Source organism: Hypanus sabinus, chromosome 24, assembly GCF_030144855.1.
Source record: "Hypanus sabinus isolate sHypSab1 chromosome 24, sHypSab1.hap1, whole genome shotgun sequence".
NCBI lineage: Eukaryota > Metazoa > Chordata > Chondrichthyes > Myliobatiformes > Dasyatidae > Hypanus > Hypanus sabinus.
Window position 1 is genome coordinate 3358239 of NC_082729.1, and position 27634 is coordinate 3385872.

The window sequence follows — 27634 nt, forward strand, 5'->3', positions numbered from 1 at the left end:
TGCCCCTTCTCCTGTAGGAACCGTTTCGCTGGGCTTAGTCGCTAAGCCACACATGTCAGCCAGGAGCTGGATTTGGTTGTCAGAGGCTATTTGAGTTGCACGCCATTGGGAGCATTTAATAGGTAGTGGGAGCTTATCCCCACTACCACCCCTGGCTATAACAACCTTAAGGAACCATATTGAAATACAGTTATCAAATATTAAAAAAACATTTGTTATATAGTAATATATGTGCTTTTTATTAACACATTAAATAAGATTACATTTAAACTATAGGCAGTTTTACTTTTTAAATACATATCGGTGTGAAGGCTGCTGTTGCCTTGCCCAAAGAAGAACGCTAAACTATGGGGTGGTCTTTAACAAAGCAACAGACATGTCATGTTGGACATCCAATTGATTTTGATTTTTTGGAGAGAGTGTGGAACGAGCTGCCAGCACAAATGGTGGATGCAAACCCACTGTTTAAGAGAAGTTTGGATAGATACGTGGATGGGAAGGTAAAGGTTGACTGGACAGTTTAAATAGTTCAGCACAGACTAGATGGGGCAAAGGGCCTGTTTCTGTGCTGTACTTTTCTATGACTCTATCTCATTACGTAGTACATTGAGATAAAACAAGGTAAAACAGTAGCAATGCAGAGTAAAGTGCTACAGCTACAGAGAAAGTTCAGTGCAAGTAAATGATAAAGTGCATGATCCTCACAAGGTAGATTGTGAGGCCAAGAGTCCATGTAATTGTACAAGAGATTTGTTCAAGAGTCTGATAACAATGGCATAGAACTTGTCCTTGAGCCTGGTGGTAAGTGCATTCAGGCTTTTGCATCTTCTGTCCAACGGGAGAGGGGAGAAGAGAATATCCAGGGTGGATGGAGTCTTTGATTATGCTGTCTGTTTACTGAGGCAGTGAGCAGTGTGGAGAGAGTCCATGGAGGGGAGGCTGGTTCCTGTGATCTGCTGAGATATGTCCACAATGCTCTGTAGTTTCTTGTGGTCAAAGTGTGGAGCAGTTGCTGTACCAATCCGTTATGTATCCAAAGTATCCCACTGACCAAATTACAGAGTTTTGCACAGTTTATTTATTTTTTATGAATAAAATTCATTTTTAAGTAACAAAATCTTTTCTCCAGTGTATAGTCTCTCACAGATTTCACTTGTATCCCTCCTCATAGAGGAATCACAGTAATTTTCCATCAGTGTTACCTGACTGTAGCCCTTGGTGACCTGCATCACCCTTCTGAGCTGAGAACTCTCCACTCCCTTCCCGGTGACACAGTCCATTAGCCTCTCGGCACCATTCTCTCATTAAACCAGAGCCATCACTGGTTTCAGGAATGTCTGCTTCCCCCACCTGTGGTTCTCTCCAGTTGCTGCACGTCGAAGCGTTGGCAGCTGTGAGATATTCGTCTCGAGATTTCCAGTAACGTCTGATGTTTTCTGAAGTAGTGTGGCATTACCCTAGAGACCTTGACAATGCAGCTTTTTAAATCACCCTGTCTAATGTCGAGCTTTATTAGAGCTGTTTAAACGGCATTAAGGGGACATGCAACACCAATTTAACACTGCGAAAAAGCAACATAGACGAATTTCTAAACCATGACATCCAATTGTGGGTAATCTCACAAGCAAGACAAAATGCAGTGCAACACCATGATTTTATTCAAAATCTACACCTTTACATTCCAGGCAATGCTTATTCTGTGAACCATATCTTCTTTCGATTAGGTACAGTTACCTTGTTCTGTTCAGTCTAATACAGAATAATATTAATGATTCTGGATAATAATAAAATAATTTTTTAACTTTTTTGTGCATGTGAAGGATGTTGATAAACTTGAAGAATTCCTTGGTAGACCAAGTATTTCCTCATTGGGGAACAAAGGTGATTATAATGAGACGCAGTGGGTCTTGAGTTATCCCACTTCTCTGGAAAACTGGGGAAAGATGGTGAAAATTTAATATTTCCAGGACTTGCTTTAGAAGGCTGATGATGAAGGGATACAGGCATTATAAAGCACTGGTGAAGCCTCACTTAGAGTATTGTGAGTGGTTTTGGGCCCCTTATCTTGGACCATAAGACCATAGGAACAGAATTCAGTCATTTGACTCATCAAGTTTCATCATGGCTGATCCAATTTTCCTCTCAGCCACAATATCCCACCTTCTCCCTGAATCTCTTCATGCCCTGACCAATCATGAACCTGTCACACTCTGCCTTAAAAAAACTTGCCCTCCACAGCTGCCTGTGGCAAAGAATTCCACAGATTCACCACTCTCTGGATAAAGAAATTCCTCATCTCCATTCTAAAAGGATGCCCATCAATGAGGTTCACAGAAATGATTCTGGGATTGAAAGGCTTGTCATATGAAGAGCATTTGATGGCTCTGGGCCTGTATTCACTAGAATTCAGAAGAATGAGGGGTGACCTTATTGAAACATATTGAATGGTGATAGGTATTGATATGAGTGGATATGGAGAGGATGTTTCCTATGATGGGATAGCCTCAGAATAGAAGAGCATCCTCTTAGAATGGAGATGAAGAGGAATTTGTTGCCACAAGCAACTGTGGAGGCCAAGTCTTTGGGTATATTTAAGGCTGAGGTTGATTGATTCTTGATTAATCAAGGCATGAACAGATATGGGGAGAAGGCAGGAGATTGGGACTGTGGGGAATAATGCATCAGCCATGTTGAAATGGCTGATTAACACCAAATGGGCCAAATGGCCCAATTCTACTCCTATGTCTTATGGCTTAGGAAAGCCAAACTGAACCTCTTTCTTTAATCGTCCTTGCTGGTGACAGCTAAGTGTGAATCTTTGATTTTTATTTTTTGGACCCCTGTTTGAAGATCAGAAATAGTTCTGCAGAATTTTGCCTGGATGCTGTTCCTTAATCTTATTCTCACATTAACGAGCATGAATCTAATTATCAGCATTAATGGAAAGATTGTTAGGTACAGTACCTGGAAAGGAGGGGCATTTTCCTCAAGATTCAAGGTTGTTTAATGTCATTTCCAGTATACATGTAAAGAAGAATGAAATAATTGTCACTCTGGATCCAATGCAGCACAAAAAACCCACAAAATAAACAAAACAATAATTTAAAAAAATACAATAAATATAAAAGCTTAAGATAGTTTACATAGATTGATTGTATGTCTATAAAATGCCACTAGGCACAGGAATGTCTGTACATAAGGTGACTCTGACAGGAAATGATAAAGTAGTGGTGGAGGTGTTAATCAGCCATACTGCTTGGGGAAGTAACTGTTTTTGAGTCTGGTGGTCCTGGAGCGGTTGTTACATAGCTTCCTCCCTGATGGGAGTAGGACAAACAGTCCACGAGCAAAGCAGGTGGGATCCTTCATGACGTTCCTGGCCCTTTTCCAGCACCTTTCTGTACAAATATCCTTGATGGTGGGTAGGCTGGTGCCAGTGATATGTCAGGTTACACTATTCCTGCAAGATCACAGTTTTGTGGATGTGCCAAATTGCTTCCCAGCCAATGAGAGACACTGGGAGTGTAATCATTCTTCTGATGGAGTGGGGGGTTGCATGGAGTTCATAATTGATTCTCATCTCACAATCTCTTCTCCCAAGAATAAAGGAGGTTTGTAAAGTCTTCCTGTCATATGGAAAATACTGTGGAACATAGAACAGTACAGGTTCTTCAGCCCACAATGTTGTGCTGACCTGTTGACCTATGTCAAGATCAGTCTAACACTTCCCTCCTACATAACCCTCCATTTTTCTATCAATTATCTATGAATTTTCTATCAATAAATGCCCCTAATGTATCTGCCTGTATCATCAACCCAGCAGCATGTTCCACACACCCACCATTCTCTTTGTGAAAAAAACTTACTACTGACACCTCCCTCCCCATTGTTGTTCCTTATCGTGACTTGTGGGGCATCGGGCAGCATTTTCTTTTGCCATCTCTGTACCATTTGACTTTTTGGCTTGACACTCAACCCAACATAGGCGGGATGTGTGCAAGGAGCCCGCCGGATTCAAACACAAGATCATTCGCCACAAAGTCCGGTGCTGATGCCACTTCTCCGCCAGCCAGCATTCCCTCCCTCCCCTTATGCTTTCCTCCAATCACCTTAAAATTATTTCCCTTCATATCAGTCATTTCTGGCCAGCAACAGTGGCCTCTGTCCAGTCTGTCTCTTTTCATATAAAACTTCTGTATCAAGTCACCTCTCATCATCCTTTGCTCCAAAGAGAAAAGCCCTAGCTCGTTTGACCTATCTTCATAAGTCACGCTTTCCAAAAGAAACAGGTACGTATTGTGGTGGTGTGAATTTTGCGGGCTTGGGTGAACAGCTGACCAGACCAGATATTAAAAGTGGAGTACTCATAAAAAGATGTTTCTACCACCTCTGAAACTGAGTGCAACCCTACTGCTGGTTTCCAGCACATACAAAGCCCCTTTAACCTATAGCACCAGGAGGACATAGGTTTGAGGTGAGAGGGAAGAGATTTAATAGGAACTTGAAGGGCATCATTTTCACCCAGAAGTGCCAGAGGAAGAGGTTGACACTGGCACATTTACAATATTAAACAGGTACATGGATTCAATATTCAATCTTCAATGTAAATTTATTATTAAAGTAAGTATATATGTCAGTACGAGCAACCCTGAGATTCGTTTTCTTGCAGGCATTCACTGTAGAAGAAACACAATAGAATCAATGAAAAACTGCACACAAAGACTGCTAATCGATGTGCAAACACTACAAATATATAATAATAATACTGAGAACATGATTTGTAGAGACCTTGAAAGTGAGTTCATAGGTTGTGGAATCAGTTCAGTGTTGAGGTGAGAGAAGTTGTCCACACTGGTTAAGGTGTTTGCTGGTTTAAGGTTAATGACTAGGAAAGGGTTAGAGCAAGGGTTCCGAACTTAGGGTGTACGGAGCCATATAACCATATAACAATCACAGCACGGAAACAGGCCATCTCGGCCCTCCTAGTCCGTGCCGAACTCTTAATCTCACCTAGTCCCACCTACCCGCACTCAGCCCATAACCATCCACTCCTTTCCTGTCCATAGACTTACCCAATTTTACCTTAAATGACACAACTGAACTGGCCTCTATTACTTCTACAGGAAGCTCATTCCACACAGCTATCACTCTCTGAGTAAAGAAATACCCCCTCGTGTTTCCCTTAAACTTCTGCCCCCTAACTCTCAAATCATGTCCTCTCGTTTGAATCTCCCCTACTCTCAATGGAAACAGCCTATTCACGTCAACTCTATCTATCCCTCTCAAAATTTTAAAGACCTCGATCAAATCCCCCCTCAACCTTCAACGCTCCAATGAATAGAGACCTAACTTGTTCAGCCTTTCTCTGTAACTTAAGTGCTGAAACCCAGATAATATCCTAGTAAATCGTCTCTGTACTCTCTCTAATTTATTGATATCTTTCCTATAATTCGGTGACCAGAACTGCACACAATATTCTAAATTTGGCCTTACCAATGCCTTGTACAATTTTAACATTACATCCCAACTTCTGTACTCAATGCTCTGATTTATAAAGGCCAGCATTCCAAAAGCCTTCTTCACCACCTTATCTACATGAGACTCCACCTTCAGGGAACTATGCACTGTTATTCCTAGATCTCTCTGTTCCTCTGCATTCCTCAATGCCCTACCATTTACCCTGTATGTTCTATCTGGATTATTCCTGCCAAAATGTAGAACCTCACACTTCTCAGCATTAAACTCCATCTGCCAACATTCAGCCCATTCTTCTAACCGGCATAAATCTCCCTGCAAGCTTTGAAAACCCACCTCATTATCCATAACACCTCCTACCTTAGTATCATCGGCATACTTACTAATCCAATTTACCACCCCATCATCCAGATCATTTATGTATATTACAAACAACATTGGGCCCAAAACAGATCCCTGAGGCACCCCGCTAGTCACCGGCCTCCATCCCGATAAACAATTATCCACCACTACTCTCTGGCATCTCCCATCTAGCACTGTTGAATCCATTTTATTACTCCAGCATTAATACCTAACGACTGAACCTTCTTAACTAACCTTCCATGTGGAACTTTGTCAAAGGCTTTGCTGAAGTCCATATAGACTACATCCGCTGCCTTACCCTCGTCAACATTCCTCGTAACTTCTTCAAAAAATTCAATAAGGTTTGTCAAACATGACCTTCCACACTGAAATCCATGCTGGCTACTCCTAATCAGATCCTGTCTAACCAGATAATTATTAATACTATCTCTAAGAATACTTTCCATTAATTTACCCACCACTGATGTCAAACTGACAGGTCTATAATTGCTAGGCTTACTTCTAGAACCCTTTTTAACCAATGGAACCACATGAGCAATACGCCAATCCTCCGGCACAATCCCCGTTTCTAATTACATCTTAAATATCTCCGTCAGAGCTCCTGCTATCTCTACACAAACTTCCCTCAAGGTCCTGAGGAATATCCTGTCAGGACCCGGAGATTTATCCACTTTTAAATTTCTTAAAAGCGCCAGTACTTCCACCTCTTTAATTGTCATAGGTTCCATAACTTCCTTACTTGTTTCCCACACCTTACACAATTAAGCCCTCGGTTAATGCTAGGGATCCATGGCATAAAGCAGGTTGGGAACCTCAGGAGAGGGATATGGGCCAAACATGGGTAAATGGGACTAGTTTAGATGGGAATATTGATCAGCATGATCTAGTTGTCCAAGGGCCTGTTTCTGTGTTGTATGACTCTATAACATGTATGATTACCTCCAATGGAGTCCTCATGTAAGATCCCCAGAAAGTTAATTCACAGGTTCAGTCTGCATTTATTTTAAGGGGACTGGAATATATAAACAAGGAGAAAATGCTAAAGCTTTGTAAGACACTAGTCAGGCTGCACTTGGAGTATTGTCAATAGTTTTGGGCCCCCGATCTCAGAAAGAATGTATTGTCATTGAAGAGAGTCCAGAGGAGCTTCATGTTTCTGGGAATGAAGAGTTAATATATGAGGAGCGTTTGGCAGCTTTGGGCCTGCACTCACTGGAATTTAGAAGAATGCATGGAGATCTCAATGAAACCTATTGAATGTTGAAAGGACTGGATAAGGTGGATGTGGAGAGGATGCTTCCTGTGGTGGAGTTATCCAGAACAAGGGGGAACAGCCTCAAAACTGAGGGGTGACTTTTTAGAACAGAAGTAAGGAGGAATTTTTTTAACCAAAGAGTGGTGAATCTGTGGAATGCTCTGCCACATACTTTGATGGAGGCCAAGTGCATGGGTATATTCAAAGCGGAAGTTGATAGATTCCTGATTAGTCGGGGCATCAAGGAATATGGTGAGAGGTCAGGTGTATGGGATTGAATGGGACCCAGGATCAGCCATGGGTTGAATGACCCAATTCTGCTCCTATGGCTCATGGTCTTATGGTCTAATAGTTGTTAGTCCTGTACTGTGGTCAAGTGAAAAGTGCCCATGTCCATCTTCAAATCCTTCACCAGCACAGTATCTCCCTATCCTCCTTGGCTTCCAAGCCCTACAAGTGCCCGAGATTCCTCTATCATTGCAATTCTCTCTTGCATATCCTTAGTTTCACCTTACCATCCTGGTCAGATATCTGCTGGCTATGGCCCAGTACCTGATAGCCATACTGCTTGTGTTGCCAGCAGGTTTAGTGAACTGAAGGAGAAGATTGATGGTCGATCTGGCAAGAAGGTGGAAGATTGCCCCAAATTTGTGAAGTCTGGAGATGGAGCCATTGTTGGCATTATGCCAACTAACTCCCTGTCTCAGCTCTATCTTGGACCTCCTGGAACTGCAGGGTTCCATCACCTGCAACACGCTGGGACCCAGATTAAGTTGTTTTAGTACCAGCCTCACACAACCAAATGAGACCACAGGCCTCATACCAAATTCCTTTACTTTTGGGGTAAGGGACCTTAAAGAATAAATTTGGTCTAATAAACGTTTCTGACTGCTTTTTAAGAAAAATACATCCATCTATTTCCAGACAGTTGAGTGGTGTTTTTGAAGGGCTATTAAGAACTGTTGGAAAAAGCTTGAAGATGTTGACAGGTATTGTTGAATTGATTTGATTTTTATGATGTACAGTGGTTTTAAAATATGGCCCATTTAGATTAAAAAGGTAACACAAGCTCTCCTGTACACCAGAGAAGACACTGCTGTACAAATTTGCTTATAAATATTTCAAATCATTCCGAAGAAAGCTCTTGGATTTTATTGTCTGCAATAGAAAGAGACTCTGAAATTTCTACTAAATTATTGACAGTGAAAAATTGCCCTGTACAAAAATAAGCTCACGGTATATTAGTGTATATTTTTAAATGATGCCTATGAGACGCAGATGGTAACAAACACCACAGTACATGAATTGTAAATTATTAATGAATGCAATTGTATTTTACACATTTGTACACTGAAATCCTTTTATCACATGGCTTGTCACAACAGATTTCACTAAATCAGGAATTTTATCTACATCTTGCTGATTCAGCATAAATGACTGACGTTTTGATGAAAGACAGTGACTGATGATATAACTTTGGCTTGTTGTGTTTCTGACACTGATTTAAAGAGTATTTTGGAGACGGTGATCCTAAAAGCATTTGCTAGGAACTTGACTCAAGATGGAGTTCCTATGTCCCGAGGACGTAATGTGCCTGTGGTTGACAGTCTTTGATCTCTGCCGTTCTTCCATGTTCCACTCACCTGAAGAGCCTGCTCCATCTGTTAGTGTGCCACATTCTCTGCAACTGTTATACCTACAGGGACTTTCTCCCTGGAACGTAGAAGATTGAGAGGAGATTTGATAGCATTTTGAGGGGTATAGACAGGGTAAATACAAGCAGGTTTTTTCCACTGAGGTTGTGCGGGACTGCAACTAGAGATCATAGGTGAAAGGTGAAAAAGTTTAAGGGGAAGATGAGGGGAAATTTCTTCACTCAGAGGGTTGTAAGAGCATCGAATGAAGTGCTTGGGAGCTCACTTTCAACGCTTAAGAGAAGTTTGGATAGGTACATGGATGGAAGGCGTATGGAGGGCTTTGGTCCCAGTGCAGGATGATGGGAGTAGGCAGTATAAATGGATTCAGCATGGACTAGGTAGGCTCTAGAGTCTGATTCTGTGGTGTACTTTTTTATGACTCCATCACTGCACTCACTTTCTTGTTATAGACTCCACTTCTTTCTCCTACTGCCCCTTGTGTGTTTATACATTCTGGTCTTGTTTTATTATTGAGAGGTGGCACGTGGAGTTCAATCCAGAAGAGCGTGACTCAACTTCACTTGCCCCCATCATTGAAATGTTCCAACAGCCAATGGACTCATTTTCAGGGACTCTTCATCTCATTTATTGATATTTAATGTGAATTTATTTATTATTATTTCTTTCATTTTGTATTTGCGCAGTTGTCTTTTACACATTGGTTAATGGTGCGGTCTTTCATTGATTCTGTTATGGTTGTTATTCTTTGGATTTTTTGAGTATGCCCACAAGAAAATATTATAAAAGATTATAATAAAATTATAAAATTATATATTATAAAATTATAAAAGATAAGTACTTTTATAATAAATTTACTTCAAACTTTTGAAGTGATTCACTTTGGAAGGTAGATCTTTAAGGCAGAATACTAGTTTGACCATGTGGAGGAACAGGGATCTTGGGCTCCATGTCCATAGATCCTACAAGGTTGCTGCACAAGTTGATAGGGTGGTTAAGAAGGCATATGGTGTATTGGCCTTCATTAGTCAGGGGATTGAGTTCAAGAGCTGCAAGGTTGGAACCCATGTGGAGTATTGTGTTCAGTTCTGGTCTCCTCATTACAGGAAGGATGTGGACATTTCAGCGAGAGGGCAGAGGAGATTTATCAGGAAGCTGCCTGGATTAGAGAGCGTGTCTTATGAAGATAGATTGAGCGAGCTCGGGCTTTTCCCTTTGGAGAAGGGGAGGATGAGAGGTGAGTTGATAGAGATGTACAAGACAATAAAGAAAGTGGATAGCCAGAGATTTTTTCCCAGGATAAAAATGGCAAAGGGTCTTAATTTTAAGGTGATTGGAGGAAAGTATAGAGGGGGGGATGTCAAAGGCAGATTTTTTAATGCCAAGTGGTGGGTGTGTGGAACACACTGCCAGGGATGGTGGTAGAGACAGATATGTTAGGTATATTTAAGAAACTCATGGATGAAAAGAATGGAGGGCTATGTGGGAGGGAAGGATTAGAGTAGGTTAAAAGGTCGGCTGAACATTGTGAGCCAAACATCCCACATTGTATTGTTCTATGTTCTATTTTAGACCCGTGCACATGATTTTGTTGTACCTGATTTCAAGATTGTTTAATGTCATTTCCAGTACACCAGTGTAAAGGAGAATGAAATAATTGTTTTCTGCATGTTACATCATGTGAACAATTGTTTCCGGATCAATTAGCAACCTTTGGGGAATTAGCCGGGTGCAAGAGTGTCTGACGCTTTCGCATTTCCTAATTATGTTTACCGGGGCGCAGTGTGCTTCTGCTTTTTGGGACGTGAACTGGAGTGGAACAGCAGAACCCATGACCTGTGCTGAACACCGGAGAGACCAATTAACCGCACATTATGTGTTGCTTTGCGATTGGAGGGAACACTCAGCTGTCACCCAAAGGCCTGACTGAGCAGATTCTGACTATTGACCAGCCTGCGATCACAGTGGTACGATGAAGGGCCATTCTCTCCAGCATTTGGTTACTCAGTTAGCTATACAAGAGGTGTCTCTGAGGTGACACTGTTGGGTGTATTCTGACATTGGAGACAATATCTCAGCCGTGACTGTCCACAAGGCAGGTCATCAGGAGCCTCAGAGTGAGGGGCACGGGTGTGCTCTTCTCAGGAGGTGCTCTGAGAGCTTTATCCACTCACCACTACTCAGAATTGTCTGATGCACATGGTGTTCACCGGCTGGGGCTCCAGAGATGTGACATTTGAGCATTATGGTAGCACAACACTTCACGGATTCAGTGAGCAGAGTTCAATTCTCGTCACTGCTTGTACAGTTTGTATCTTCTCCTCGTGGTCAGGTAGGTTTTCCTCGGGGTGCTTCAGTTTCCTCCCACATTGCAAATACAGGTTAGGGTTAGTAATTTGTGAGCATGCCATGTTGATACTGGAGCCGGGTGACACTTGCTGGACGCCCTCAGCGCATCCTCAGACAATTCTGGTCGTTGATGCAAACAATGCATTTCAGTGACAAGAGAAGGTATGCAGATGCTGGAAATCCGAACAATGTTTTGTTCCTCCAGCATCTTGTGTGTGTTGAATGCATTTCACTGAATGCTTTCGTGTAGGTGTGACCAATAAAGCTGATCTTTATTTTCTGAGGGGATGATCTTCAGCTCCACTCTTGGGTTTGGACTGTCCTCCATTTTGTTGCAGAGTCTAGGTTACACTGATACTCTGCGTCCTCACGACAGCTTCATTCTAAGTGCCCTCAACCAACCACTGCTGTGTCTGCCATTGCAACGTCATAGAGGACACTGAGCGCTGTGTTTGTGTAAAAATGATTTTATCTGACTTCATTTTAGCCAGGAACCAGAGGCGTACAGGTATTAGTGTTTGCCAACATATGCACAATTCTGGAGGGACCTAGCAGGTCAGGTAATAGTGAGGGAGGGAAACAAATAGTTGAGGTTTCGGGCCAGCTCCTGATGAAGGGTCTCGGCTCAACATCGACTGTATATCTCTTTCTTTAGATGTTGCCTGACCTGCTGAGTTCCTCCACCATTTTGCGTGTGTTGTTCAAAATTTCCAGCATCCGCAAGAGTCCCTTGTGACTGGTGTTTCAGAGTCATGTTTCATATCACTGACATATGTTGTGAAGTTTGATGCTTTGCCATTAGTGCTGGCTTCCAGGACTGCAGGTTGGGGTTACCAGGAGGAGTTAGCATTTTCTCAATGCTCAAAGATTCAAAGTACATTTATTATCAAAGTATGTATGCAGCATGCAACCCTGATATTCGTCTTCCCACAGACAGCCACAAAACAAAGAAACACCATGGAACCTGTTCAGAGAAACGCATCGAACCCAACCTGTAAAGAAGAACACCATATTGCACAAAAGGCAAAATGAGCATAAAATACAGAATATAAAACATTAAACCACAGTCATTGAAATAGTCCGGGAGTGTTCAATTTAGCACTGTGTCGTGCATTGACTGCAAACTGCAGATCCAGTCCGTCCTGATCAAAATCATACAAAATAACAATGAAAAAAGGAGTAACCAGAAAGCAGAAACACACATACATGAATTATGGAGTCCAGTCCGCAAACCACGTCAATTAAACCTTTTCCGTGACTCAAGACTCCAGCACCTTTCTCCAGCAGCAGCGAGCGAGAGGGAGAGAGAGTCTGGTTGAACACAGGCAGATGATTCTGAACACCTGCTCACCTACTGCTCTCACCCTTGTTGATTTCAGTCTTCCTCGACTCTTTAATCAGTGAAATTGGCAAGAAATGGAGTTGATTGTGGGCTTGTACTCCATCCCCAGGCTTCTTGGCCTGCAGGCCACACTCTTTGCTCGAAACCTCCACCGAACTCCATCAGAGACAGCAAAGCACCAGATAGCTCAATCGGCCCGAAAACACACCATCAAAATGTAAATCACGGGTTCCAATAATAAACAAGAGAAATCTGCAGATTCTGGAAATCTGAGGAACACCCACAAAATGCTGGAGGAACTCAGCAGGCCAGACAGCATCTATGGAAAAAAGTACAGTGGACGTTTCGTGCCAAGACCCTTCAGCAGGTAGTAGCCGAATCATATTTGAAAGAAGAAGAGGTAAAAGATGTAGCTTTGTGAACTGTCTGAAGCACGTTGACTTGGGTTGTGTTGTTTGCTGGTGCCATCTTCTTCAGATGATATCTGCCTGGGTGTCGATCCGGACGCATTTGGTAGAGTCCTATAGCACAGACGTGTCTATATGGGCCATCGATAATCCATCCACACTATTTACCAACACTTGAGTGCCTTGATTACAGAAGTGCTGATGTCGGTACTTGTGAGAGTCTCTACCTCTACCACTGACTGAAACAGTGCATTCCAGAGTCCTCTGGGTGAAATGTGCTTCCTTGCGTCCCCTCTAAACGTCTTTTCTCTTTTAACTTCCAATGGCCCGGTAGTGTAACGGTTAGCACAACATTATTACAACTCCGGCAACCTGGGTTCATTTCACACCACTGTGCGTAAGGAGTTTGTACGTTCTCCCTGTGACTGCATGGGTTTCCTTCCGGTGCTCCTGCTTCCTCCCACAGTTCAAAGACGTCCAGGTTAGTGAGGTGTGGTAAGATGTGGACATGTTGTGTTGGCACTGGAAGTGTGGCGACACTTACGGGCTGACCCCAACACACCCTTGGACTGTGTTGGAGCAAAACATTTCACTGGATGTACCTTACAAATCATCTTTTAGATCTCCGTCAAGGCCCCAGCAATTTTCTCTCTTGGCTCTTCCAGTAACCTAGGATAGATCGCATTGGACACTGGAGATTTACCCACCATGATCTTTTGTTAACAACCCAGCGCAGGCGCCTCTTTGACATCAATATGCCCTAGAATTTCAGCATTCTTCTCCCTGATCTCACAACTCTCCATGTCCTTTTCCTTGGTGAATGCTGATGTAAAGCACATGTTTAGCAACTTGCCAACTTTCTCTGACTTCAGGCATATATTGCTTCCTTTGTCCTTGAGTGATCCAACCTTCTCCCTAGCTATCTTCCTGTTTTTTAATGTAGTGTAAAATGTCGAGGGATTCTCTATAATTCTCTCACCAAGGACATTTCATAGCCCAATCCAGCCCACTCGATTCTTTCCTCTTTCCTTTTCTTTTATTGCTCCAGCATTTTTTTAAAATTTCAGCTTCCAAAACATTGAATATGCCTTTACTTTCTGACTGCATTCACAACTTTTCTTGTCATCTAGCGATTCAGAACCTTACCTTCCTCTCAGGAACATGTTGGTCCTGAATTCTGACTGGCTAGTCTTTAAATGACTTCCACATGTCAAATGTCGGCTTCAAAGTTGAAGTCAATTTATTAACTAAGTACATGTATATTACAAAATGCTGCCTTGAAATTCATTATCTTGAGGGCTTTTGAAAGTTCAGAGTACATTTATTATTAAAGTATGTATACTATATACAACCTTGATATTCGTCTTACAGGCAGACACAAAACAAAGAACCCAATGCTCAGAAAAAAAACAAATCATGAAAATAAAGAAATGCAATAGAATTTATGAGAAAACAATACATAAAGACTGGCAAACAATCAGTGTGTAAAGAAAGACAAATTTTACAAAAAAAAAATACTGAGAACCTGGATTGTAGAATCCTTGAAAATGAGTCTGTAGGATTGGAATCAATTCAGAGTTGAGGGAAACATCCTGTCCACATTCACTCTGTCTAGGCCTTTCAACATTCAAATAGGTTTCAATGAGATCCCTTCTCATTCTTCTGAATTCCAGTGAGTAGAGACCCAGAGCCATCAAACGCTCCTCATGTGATAAGCCTTTCAATCCCGGAATCATTCTTGTGAACCTCCTTTGAACCCTCTCCAATGTCAGTACATCCTTTCTTAGATAAGGAGCCCAAAATTGGTTGGATAAAGGAGTACAGTACAGGGACAGGCTCTTCACCCACAATGTTGTGCTGATCTAATTAAATTAGTAATCAGATGGCCAACCAAACTAATCCCTTCTGCCTACGTAATGTCCAATAGGGCAAGGAACAGTGATATTGAAGACATTGAAATACCCCCCCCCCCACATGCTCTCTGTTCATTTTACACCTGCTTATTATGTGACCTGTCCACACATCTGCTCATCTATTTCCTGTGGACTGTTAGATATCCTGTGGTATCTCCCAGCAAAGTGGGGAGACACAGTAGTGAAGTGATTAGCGTAACACTAACATAGCGGCAATGATTTGGGTACAATTGCCACTGCTGTCTGTAAGGAGTTTGTACGCTATCCCTGTGACCATGTGGGTTTCCTCCTGGTGCCCTGGTTTCCTCCCACATTCCAAAAGCCTACAGGTCAACGGGTGAATTGGTCACGTGGATATAATTGGACAGCACAGGCTCATTAGGCTGGAGGGCTTGTTACTGTGCTGTGTCTCTAAATAAAGGAGTGATTGTTTTTTGATTGTCCCTGTATTTGACCTATGTGGTCTAATTTGAAGAATATCTAGAATAGGCAAAGGGTCTTGGCCTCAAAAATTGACTGTTTATTCCCCTCCATAGATCCTGCTTGACCTACTGAGTTCCTCCAATATTTTGCGTATGTTGCTTTGGATTTTCAGCATCTGCAGATTTTCTCATGTTTATAGTCAGAATATGCTTCCCTGTTACTGCAATGATGAACTCCTTAATCAATATCCTAATGCCAACTCCTGTTTACATTGCCTTGTGGTAGAGTTCCTCTTGCCATACCTTCCACCCCATCAGCCTCCACATCCAACACATCATTCTCCACAACTTTCACCATCTTCAATGGGATCCTATCACCAAGCACAATGTTATCTCCACCTCACTCTCCGCTTTCTGCAGGGATTGCTCGCTTCGTGATTCTCTTGTCCATTCCTCTCTGCCCACTAATCTTCCTCTTGGCACTTACCCTTGCAAGTGATAAAATGCTCCACCTACCTCTTCCTCACATCTATTCAGGGCCCCAAACAGCCCTTCCAGGTGAGGCAACACTTCACCTGCGAATCTCTGGGTCCTTTTATTGTGTCCAGTGCCCCCAATGCAACCTTCTCTACATTGATGAGACACAGCATAGGTTGGGGGCGGGGGGATTGCTTTGTCGAACTTCTCAGTGGCCAAACATTGTATTTCCAAACCCCATTCCCATTCTGACATGTCAGTCCACAGCCTCCTTTTGTGCCACAATGAGGCCACCCTCAGGATGGAGGAGCAACACCTATATTCCATCTGGGTAGCCTCTAGTCCTCCAACCTGATGGCATGAATATTGATTTCTCCTTCTGGTAATTTTCCTCTTCCCCCTCCCTTCTTCTTCTATTCCCCACTCTGGCCTCTTACCACTTCTTGCCAGCCTATCATCTCCTTCTAGTGCCCCTCCTCCTCCTTCTCTTTGTCCTATGCTTCACTTCCCTCTCCTATCAAATTCCTTCCTCTCCAGCTCTTTTCCTTTTCTACCTACCTGGCTTTGCCTATCACCTTCTACCCTTCCTGTCCCTTACCTTTTTATACTAGAGTCTTCCCCCTTCCTTTCCAGTCCTGATGAAGGGTCTTGGCCTGAAACATTGACTGTTTATTGATTTCCACAAATGCTGCCTGACCTGCTGAATTCCTGCAGCATTTTGTGTGTGTTGCTCCCTTTTACATTATCCCTCTGCACTTCTCACTTAGTTGATCGCCTACACCTTCATCCTTTCTACCAAAGTACATTATCATTATCCATGCCGTGTTTCTACTCGAAATGTCGACCATTCCTTTCCTTCCACATACACTGCTGGGCCCCCTGAGTTATTTCAGCAGATTGTATATTGATCATCATCATTACTCCAACCCCCTCCCTGCCCCCAGCAACTCTCCATCCTCTCCTTGTTGTGAATGCATTGACCACTCCAGAGACAGAGTTGGGCACAAAAGCTGAATGTCCAACCCTCCAATAGTCAAGGGTTCCCAACCTTTTCTTTTTTGCCATGGACCAATGTCATTAGGTAAGGGGTCTGTAGAACCCCCTGGATGGGAACCCCTAGCTTAGGAGAACATCATACTCGACTCGAGTGATCGACGTAAGCTGTGGCAGAAACATCCTGATGGTGATGTCCCCAGGTGAGAATATTGCCAGTAGCCTGTCTTAGTTCAACCATGTTGATATCACTGCTGAGAAAGCTCACCAAATGCCTCTACTTCCCCAGGAGGCTAAAGAAATTTGGCATGTTCCTGTCGAATCTTACCAATTTTTATCGATGCATCAAAGAAAGCAATCTGTCTGGATGCATAACAGATTGTTGTAGCGACTTCTTTGCAGAGAGTTGTGGACACAGCTCAGCACATCACGGGAACAAGTCTCTCTTCCACGGACTCTGTCTGCACTTGCTGCGTCAGGAAAGCAGCCAATATAATCAAAGATCCCAGCCATCCCGGGCACTCTCTGTTCTCACCTCTCCCTTTGGGCAGAAGATACAAAAGCCTGAAAGCATGTCCCACCAGGCTCAAGGGCAGCTTCTATCCCACTGTGATTGGACTCTAGAATGGACCTCTTGTACAATAAGATGGACTCTGCTACACAGTCAATCTCATTTGCCCGCAATGCACTTTGTGTAACGATCTGATTGGTATGAACTTTTCACTGTATATCGGTATGTGCCAATAGAGTCATAGATCACTGCAGCACAGAAACAAGCCCTTCAGCCCTTCGAGTCCATGTTGATCTATTAATCTACCCAGCCCCATTAACCTGTACCTGGACCATAGCCCGCCATATCCCTCCCATCCATGTGTTTATCCAAATTTCTCTTAAACGTTGAAATCAAACACATATCCACTACTTCTGTGGACAGCTCATTCCACACTCAGCCACTCTCTGAGTGAAGAAATTCCACCTCATGCTCCCCTTAAGCAGTTCATCTTTCACCCTGAGCTCCTGGCCCCGAGTTCCAGACTCACCCAACCTCAGTGTAAAAAGCCCACTTGTATTTACCTTATCTATATCCTCAAACCTCTATCAAATCTCCCTTCACTTTCCTACACTCTAGGGAATAAAGTCCTAACCTATTCAAACTTTAGATGCAACTCAAGTCCTGGCAGCATCCTTGTAAATTTTCTCTGTACTCTTTCAATCTTACTGATCTCTTTACTGTAGGTAAGTGACCAGAACTGCACGCAATGCTCCAAATTAGACCTCACTAGCATCTTGTACAATTTCAACATAAAATCACAATTCCTGTCCTCAATATTTTTATTCATGAAAGCCAATGTGCCAAAAGCTTTCCTTACGACCCTCTCTACCTGTGAAGTCATTTAGATCTGTATTCCCAGACCCCTGTTTTATCACACACCTCAGTGCCCTACCGCTCACTCTGTAAGTTCTTCCTTGTTTTTACCTCCCAAGGTAAAGTACCTTAATGTCTACATTAAATTCCATCTGCCATTTCTTCCAGCTGGCCTAGATCCCGCTACAAGCTGTGATAGCCTTTTTCACTACTATGCCCCCAATCTTGGTATCATCCACAAACTTGCTGATCCAATTTACTACATTATCATCCAGATCATTGGTATAGATGACAAACAACAATGGACCCAGCACCAAACCCTGAATCAGTTCCTGTCTATCCAAATACTTAGATATCCTGTCCTTTAGTACACCTTCCAATAACTTTCCCATTACTGATGTCAGGCTCACTGGCCTGTAATTTCCTGGTTTATTTTTAGAGCTTTTCTTAAACAGCGGGACAGCATTGGCTATTCTCCAATAAAAAGATTACCAATTCCAATGTGGCCACTCTGGTGAGGGCAGGTACTATTGATCGAATCAAAGTAGGCGGTGTGTTAACGTTGTTCTAAATGTACTTGGCAAACTATGAATCACATCTGCTATAGGGATGTTTTGTGGTGCTCTCACTCATTGCTCATCGATCACAGAATAACCAGAGAAGATGGATCCTTCCTTTTCCTCAGTGCTGGAGATGATGAAGCTGCTCCTCCCCACCCACACACCCCAAGGGAGCTCAGCTGTGGGTGGGGTTGCAGAGAGTGGCGTATCTGTGTGGGTGGAGGGACTGAGGAAGTCTTTGTGATTAGAAGCATCTGCACGTGCTGATGTTTGTATTGCCTTTCATAGTATCTACAGGGCTTAGAAACTGCCATCAATACAGTACTTAAATGTCACTGTAACGAGAATTAGGTATATTATCAGTGACATATCGTAATATTGGTTGTTTGCACAACAGTACCATGCATTACGTAAAAATAACAATGTTACAATATGAAACATAAAAAATAAGGAAATAGTGTAAAAAGGGAGCAAAATACTGAGGTGATGTTTATGGCGATTCAGAAATCTGATGGTGAAGGAGAATCAGAACTACTGGCAGATGTGAAATTTCTTGTTATGCGGCAGCATTACAATTGAATACATAATAAAAAATGTGAATTGCAGTAAAAAATATATAAAATAGTTAAATAAGTAGTGCAAAGAATAGTATTGAGGCAGTGTTCCTGGGTTCAATGTCCATTCAGAAATCAGATGGCAGAGGGGAAGAAGCTGATCCTGAATTATTGAGTGTGTGCCTTCAGGCTCTTGTACCTCCGTCCTGATAAGAAGAAGGCATGCCCTGGGTGATTGGGGTCCTTAATGATGCTACCATTTTGAGGCATCGCTCCTTGAAGTTGTCCAGAATGCTGCCAAGTTGTTCCTAAAATTTTGAGTGGGTCTTCAGGCTCCTGTACCTCCTCCCTGATGGTAGTAATGAGAAGAGGGGTCTTCAGGCTCCTGTACCTCCTCCCTGGTGGTAGTAATGAGAAGAGGGAATGTCAACATATCGCAGGTAATGAGTGAAGGGTATAGTGACAGTTTCGGCTCAGTGAGTTCTGGGGATGGGCATAGTGGTGGTGTCAGGTGAGGTTGGTCAAGGCAGTGAGGACTTGGGCTGGTGTAGAGAGGTGGGAGGGGATGGTTTCTGGGCAGTAGCTCCAGAAGGGTGTTGGGTGGTGGACGAGGATAGATTCTGGGCAGTGAGCTCCAGAAGGGGGTGGAGTGGTGGGTGAGGATGGTTTCCAGGTATTGAGTTCTGGAAGGGGTGGAGAGGTGGGAGGGGATGGTTCCTGGGTGGTGAATTCCAGTCCAGCAGTGTCCAGCCACCACCGGTTTCTCAGCTCCTCTCTTATCCTCTGACCACTTGTCATGAATGTTCCCCAACTAAGTTATGGAATAAGCTTCAACAACTATAGTGGCTGAGCTACAAGGCAGCAAATGTTCCAGAAAGGTAGTATTGATTTCATGATGCTTATTTGTTGGAGTTACAGAGTGTTTTCATTTCTGCTGGAGGTTAAAAATAAAACATTATTATAAAAGGTCACACATACTGGTATTCTGACCACAGACTGTTCCTGCTGATGGTATTGCGAGCCAGCTGTGGTCCGCTCCCAGCTGTTACACAGTGAGGGCTGGCTATGAGGGTGGGGTGGCTCAGAGCCCAGGCTGCTTCACTGCTTCTGACATCTGCGATGGAGCCCCAGTTCTCAGCCTGGGTTTGGATTTCTGCAGCCATGGGGAGAAGACTCTCCGAAGTCCATATGGGCTGTCAGCATGTCCATTCCTGTTCCCGAAATCTGGCCGAAAGCAGGCTTTGGTGCACCCCTGTTGCTTCCCCCATGAATCCCTGCTCTCCTCCCCCCCCCCCCCCCCCGAGCTGTGAGGGACAGAGGGTGAGCTGACTCTCCAACCTCCCCACTCCCTGAAGTCTGAACAGGGTGTCAACAACCCCATCTCTGTTCCTGATGTTGGTGCTTGATTGTGTGGCAACACATGCAGACTGCCCCCAGCACATCCTTGGGTTGTGTTGGTTATTGAGGCTAACGGTGCATTTCACAGTGTGCTTCGAATTACGTGCAATATCTGGACATTGACCTCCGACCTGCCCTGGGGCTTGGTGCGACGTTTCCCTTCTTGACTCCCCATCGATTTCCTGCCCCCTGCAGTGAAAGGCAGAGGGAGGGAGAGGGGTTACTCAAGGTAGAGACATGAGATATGGCAGATGCTGGGATCTGGAGCAGCAAACACTCCGCTGGAGGAACTCATCGGATTGAGCAGTGGCTGTGGGGAGAAGGAACTGTTGACGGCATCAGAACAAAAAAATGGCAAAGGGTGATGGCCAGTGTAAAGAGGAACTTTATGCATAAGAGCAAATTAGGCCATTCAGTCCTTTGAGTCTGTTCCACCATTCAATTATCTCTCAACCCCATCCTCCTGCCTTCTCCCTGTGACCTTTGATACTCTTACTAATCAAGAATCTAGCAATCTCCACAGTTGAGTCATTGAGTATATCTAAATCGCTTTAGATAACTCAATGACTTGGCCTCCACAGCCATCTGTGGCAATGTATTCCACAGATTCACCATCCTCTGGCTACAGGAATTCCTCTTCATCGCCATGTAAGTGGAAGTCCCTTTATTCTGAGGCTATGCCCTCTGGTTTGAGACTCTCCCACTGTAGGAAACATTCTCTCTACATTCACTCTATCTAGGCCTTTCAATATTTGATAGGTTTGAACGGGGAATGATGAGACAGGAGCCTGAGGTGATTGTTCTACTGAGTAGAGGTTTGAGATGATTGGGAGGCAGTGTCATGAAGGAGAGGGGATGGAGTTAGAACATACAGTATAGCACAGAATAGGCCATTTGGCCCACAATTTTGTACCAACTTTTAACCTTCCTCCTACATAGCCCTTCATTTTTCTGTCATCCATATGCCTATCTAAGAGTTGGACAGTAGTGGGAGGTGAATGATCGATGGACGCAGGCAAAGAGGGGAGGAAAACTGAAAAGTAGGTGGAGTGAGATAGTAAGAGGCTTGCCAGGTCATCCTGCACCCCTCCTTAGTCCACCAAAGATCCTCACACTCTCTCCCTCTAACCGTCTCTCAAGCTTTGCTTTTTCTCTCCCTGATTGCTTCCATCACTAATTCATCTGCCACTGGCTCCCAACTCCACCCTCACTCACCTCCCCTACCTCGCAGAACCTGCCTGTCATCTTTCACCCCTCCTCAATCCACCGATCACCACAGGCCCCCCACCTCTTTGACGTCAAAGTAAGTTTATTATCAAAGAAATTCATGTCACCGCATTTTACGTTGAGGTTCATTTTCTTGCGGGCATTTTCAGGAAAATCAGGACTACAATACAATTTATGAGAACTACGTAACAAAGATTGGCAAACAACAATGTGGTAAAGAGAAGACAAGTTGAGTAAATAATAATAAGTAAGTAAATAAAACTGAGAACATGAGCTGTAGAGTTCTTGAAAGTGAGTCCATCCACACTGGCTTAGGAGGTGCACTGGACACCAAAGATTTTGCTTCCTGAATACATTTAGGTGTATCTTATGAATTTTGGGCTACTGATCATGGAAAATCACGATGAAATTTCCCTATCACGCACCATTTTTTGAAATCACTTATGTTTATTATTTCAATTCATAATTCAAGTAAATTAAAATGTTGCCTACAGTGTAAGCTGTAAAGTTTCCTATCTTGTCCAGGCATGCTTAGGCTGCTGCATGGCAGGACAGGTTTTAGTAATAATTATTGGGTTCAGGACAGTAAGGATGGAATTTGCTATCACCAGGCACAAAAATTTCAATGAAGGATTTTGATATTTGAGACAGATGCTTTCCAGAATAACTGATGCCAAGATTAAGGAAAGCATTTTTGTTGGTCCACAAATCAGACGGGCAATTTGAAGAATTTCTAGTGGGACCGGAGAAAATTACGTGGAAGGCGTTCAAGGAGGTTGTTGAAATTTTTCTTGTCATCTACAGAGCACAAAACTACATACAGCTGATTGAAAGCATGCTTGAAGCATATAAAACCTTGAAATGCAACATGTCACTAAAGGTTCATTTTCTGCATTCCCATTTAGACTTCTTGCCTGCAAATCTTGGTGTTGTTAGTGATGAGCATGGTGAAAGGTTTTACCAGGACATTGTGGTCATGGAGAAAAGACACCAGGGCAACTGGAATCCATCAATGCTAGCGAATTATTGTTGGACACTTAAGGGAGAAGCCTCAGACACTAAGTACAAATGAAAATCATTAAAATATTTTTAACTTAGTTGAACTATTGCAAAGCATCAGCACCATTATGCAATTAAACACATTATATTCAATAAAAGTTAATTTGTTGTTTCTCCAAATTCCTACGTGATACAAGTAATCTGAAATTATATTTGTGTTCATCTTCAAGCATTCTATCATAAAAAATTGGTGTCCAGTGTATAATTACAGGGTAATAATCATTCCTGAGCCTGGTGGTGTGGGACCTGAGGCTCCTGTGCTTACTTCCTGGTGGTAGTAACAAGAAAAGAACTTGGCCTTGATGGTGGGGATTCATAATGATGGATGCTGCTTTCTTGTGACAGCACTCCTTGTAAGTTGTCACAAAGGTGGAGAAGGCTTTGTCTGTGATGGACTGGATGTATCCACCAATTTCTGGAGACTTTTTCATTCCAGAGTATTTGGTGTTTCCATATCAGGTTATAATGCAATCAGTCAGGATAATTTTCTTTGTGCTTCAGTAGATGTTTGTCAAAGCCATGCAGGTCATCAAAACTATTTTGGCCATGTCTACTCTCAATCCTGATGCAGATTCTCAACCCAAAACGTCAACAGTTCCTTTATCCCCATAGATGCTGCTTGACCTGCTGAGATCTTCCTGAGGTCTATATGTTGTTCAAGGTGGAGGTGGTCAGAGTGTGAGAAAGAGAGATAGAGAGTCAGTCTCGAGGAAGGATGGAGGGACGGTGCTGGGGTTTGAGAGAGAGAGTTGGTCTTGGGTGGGGAGGAAGGGACAGTGTTAGTGTGTAAGAGAGAGTCAGTTTCAGGGTGGGAGGGAGGGTGTCGTGTATGAGGGAGTGAATCAGTTTCGGGGAGGGAGGGTGTCAGTATATGAAGGAGTGTTGGTCTTGGGGAGGGAGGGAGCCGGTCTCAGAGTGGAGGACAGGAGAGTATCTGTGTGTGAGAGAGAGAGCCGGCCTCAAAGTGGGAGGCAGGAGAGTGTCAGTGTGTGAGGGAGAGTCTGTCAAGGAGAGTGTGTGTGAGGGAGGAAGTTGTTCTCGAGGAGGGACAGCGGGAGAGTGTGAGGGAGAGAGTCGTTCTTGGGGAGGGAGGTCAGTAGAGTGAGAGTGTGTGAGGAAGAGAGTCATTGTCAGGGAGGGAGAGTATCATGTGAGGGAGGGTGCCATGTGAAGGAGAAAGTTGCTGTCAGGGAGAGAGTGAGGGAGGGTGTTGGTGTGAGAGGGAGAGAGCCAGTCTCCAAGTGGGAGGGTGAGTGACAGTGTGTGAGAGAGAGAGTCGGTCTCACGGAGGGAGGGAGAGTGTTGGTGTATGTGGGAGAGAATTTGTCTCTGGGAGAGAGGGATTTTCAGTCTGTGAAGAAGTCTGTGAAATTGGCTGCGATCCCCAGTTTTGCAAAATCGTTATTTAATTCAGCTCTCGGTAGAGGGAATAATCCCAAACCCTTCATTTTCACTCTGTGAGGCTGTTCTAATATCACTCGCCTGGGAAAAGTGTCCCCTATTATCTTCTTGGTTTTGAAGGGAATCATGACAGTGTAAGGAAAAAAAATAGATGAAATATTGAGCGATGAGTATGCTGATACTTGCTGTTTGAATCTAGAACTTGTAACTCCTGGAGGAGCTACTCATGTATATGGGTGTCTTGACGCTGTCCCACCAACAGTGTGCGTGGACGCACACACGTACGTGTTGGCAGATCTGAGATTGTGTCAGCTCCGTCCCATTGACGTGTAATTTCAGAGAGCACTGCAGGAAAAATCTCCCCACGGGTTCAGAGGGTTCAGTAACACGGCTCACTGTCTGCTATCTAAAGAAATCTGCTTCATTTGTTGAGGCTGGTTTTGTTGCTCGTGTGTTCTGTTTCATTGTGGGCAAGCTATGTTGGTGCCAGAGTCTGTAGCAACACTTTCGAGCTGCCCTCAGTACCTCCCTGGTTGTGTTGGTTGTTAATGCAAATGACACATTTCACTGTATGTTTCAATATACATGTGAGAAATAATTTTGAATCTCGAAACTAGCATTGGAATAGAGTATGTTGTTTGCGTCAATGACCAACACAGTCCGAGGTTGTGCTGGGGGCAGTCTGCATGTGTCCTCATTTCTCCAGCTCCAATGTAGCATGCCTACAATCTACTAACTCTGTCTAGCTCGTCTTTGGAATGTGGGAGGAATCTGGAGTATTGAAGGAAACCCACACACTGACAGGATAAACGTACAGACTCCTTTTGGACAGTGGCAGAACTGAACCTGGGTTGCTAAGGCTAACTACTACACTACCGAGCCCCCGAAATATTCAGCTGCAGAATTGCAGAGGATGGTTTTGATCTGTCGACCTCTGGGTTATGGGCCCAGCATGTTTCTGCTGCACACACTCTGCCATTACCTGAGCTGAATATGCATGAATCGCTAAAATAAAGCTGCTGGTAATTATTTCCTGACTTCAGAATGTTTTTAATGCATCTTCCCTGGAGTGTGTGGTGAGCGGAGAGAAACCTTGTGCCTTTTTTTTGCACCACCTTGGTGAGAGAAATCTGCAGACTACCCAGTTTAAATCTCGTTGCTATTCCAAGCCAGAGGCAGTGTCAGTGTCATCTTTCACGGAGAAAGGGGATGGTGTTTGATTTAGTGACACTGTTTCTCCTCCTACACCGGCCATCCAGTTCTGAGGAGTCCACAAAGTTCGGCTAAAATGGTACTTGGCTCTTTCTCTCAGCAGCTGAACATTTGATGCGCTGATGTTCACTGGCTCGTTTTAAACTAAATGGCTGCAGTGCTGTAGAAATCCAAATTGCATTCCTAATGAGAAGCTTTCAGAGACAAAACTGTTCGAAGGGATTGTTGATGAGTGAGTTCTATTCAATCTGTCTAATCACAGTTTATTGTTTCTACATGAAGTAATGCTATCTTTTGAATATAGAACATGGAATACTACAGCACAGTACAGGGCCTTTGGCCCAGGATATTGTACCAACCTTAAAGCCTACTTTAAGGTCAACATACCCTCCCTCCCACATAGCTCTCCATTTTTCTTTCATTCACATACTTATCTAAACCTCTCTTAAATGTTGAAATCAAACCCAAATAAATCAATATCTCTTTTGATATTATGAATCAGGAATTATTTGTTGGTCTCACTGATCCATTCAAATGAAAAAAAATCACTGGCTCTGGGACAGACTTTGTTATACAATAGAGCTATTAACACACCATACCTTGCGATGGACGTGTCCGTGCTGTGCTGAAGGAGTGCTGTGGACTGCCTCCTTTCACTTAACACACTCTTAAAAGGATGTAAACAATCCCATGACAACACTTGCAAGTAGGAAGTTGAACTTGACCTGCCCATCGCCTCCTCCATCCCTTTCTCCCATGGTCCACAATCAGATTCCTCCTTCTTCAGACCTTCACCTCTTTCGCCTATCTCCTCCTAGTTTCTCACTTCATCCCTCCCTCCATCCTCACCCACCTACCCTCCCCCTAACCTGGTCTTACCTATCACCTGCCGGCTTGAACTCCTTCCCCTCCCCTCCACATTCTTATTCTGGACCTTATCCCCCTTCCTTTCCAGTCCTGATGAAGTGTCTCAGCCCAAAAAGTTGACTATTTATTCCTCTCCATAGATGTTTTCTGGCCTTCTGTTCTCATAGTACATTGCGTATGTTATTCTGTACCTCCTCCCTGATGGTAGTAATGAGAAGAGGGGTCTTCAGGCTCCTGTATCTCCTCCCTGATGGTAGTAATGAGAAGAGGGGTCTTCAGGCTCCTTTACCTCCTCCCTGATGGTAGTAATGAGAAGAGGGGTCTTCAGGCTCCTTTACCTCCTCCCTGATGGTAGTAATGAGAAGAGGGGTCTTCAGGCTCCTGTATCTTTCCTCCTCATCGTAATGGATGGCGAGGGTCCTTCATAATGGATGCAGATTTCTTCAGGCATCACCTTTTGAAGATGTCCTCTTCAACCCTCCTCTTCAACCCACCCACCCAACTTCACCCTCACCCGGTCTCACTACCTATCTCCTTCCACCTTGTACTCCTTCTCTTCTCCCCTACCTTCTTATATTCTAGCTCGTTCACCCCTTCCTTTCCAGTCCTGATGAAGAGTCTCAACCTGAAACATCAACTGTTTATTCCTCTTCATAGATGCTGCACTACCTGCTGAATTCCTCCCCTATTTTGTGTTAGTTCATCATCCCCGGGGGTCCGCTCAGTACTTACCTCTCCGTCCACAGTGGAGAAACAGACTTTTAATTAGCACATTGCCGCTTGTGGGAGCTTGCTGTGCATTTCCTACACAGCTGCCTTGTTTCCAAAATTACCACAGTGACGGCAATCAAACGTACTTCATTGGCTGCAGGCTCCTTTGGCACATGCTGAGGTTGTGAACAACTTCACAGGAAGGCAGTTTTTTAACCCTTACATCACAAACAGGTCTGCTTTCTCATCCAACCACAGTGCACAACGATTCATTGGAACGTTCAGTGCAAAAAATGTGCTTCATTGTGTTCAGTTGTGGTCACCTCCTTATAGGAAAGATGTAGAGGCTTCAGAGAAGGTGCAGAGGAGGTTTACCAGAATGTCGCCTAGATTAGAGAGCATGTTTTATAAGGATAGGTTGAATGAGGAAGGCTTTTATCTTTGGAGTGAAGGAGGATGAGAGGTTACTTGATAGTGGTGTACAAAATGATTAGAGGCATAAGTTGAGTAGACAGCCAGAGACCTTTTCCAAGTGCAGAAATGTAGCAGGGGGTGTAATTTTAAGGTGACTTGGAGGAAGGTATGGTGGGGGGATGTCAGAAGTAGTTTTTTTTTACATAGAAGGTTG

The 27634-nt window shown here is 43.6% G+C and overlaps 1 protein-coding gene across 6 annotated transcripts in view; it reads left to right on the forward strand.

The window, feature by feature from the left end:
- The window catches only part of ahdc1 (AT hook, DNA binding motif, containing 1), a 281558-nt gene that overhangs the window by 59884 nt on the left and 194040 nt on the right, over positions 1 to 27634 (forward strand). For 2 of the 6 annotated variants that reach the window (XM_059949179.1, XM_059949180.1), the window contains exon 2: positions 9855 to 9985. The exons of the other annotated variants lie outside the window; for them this stretch is intronic. The gene's annotated coding sequence lies outside the window, so the exon portion shown is untranslated. The remainder of the gene's footprint in view (positions 1 to 9854; positions 9986 to 27634) is intronic. 6 annotated transcript variants of the gene reach the window in all.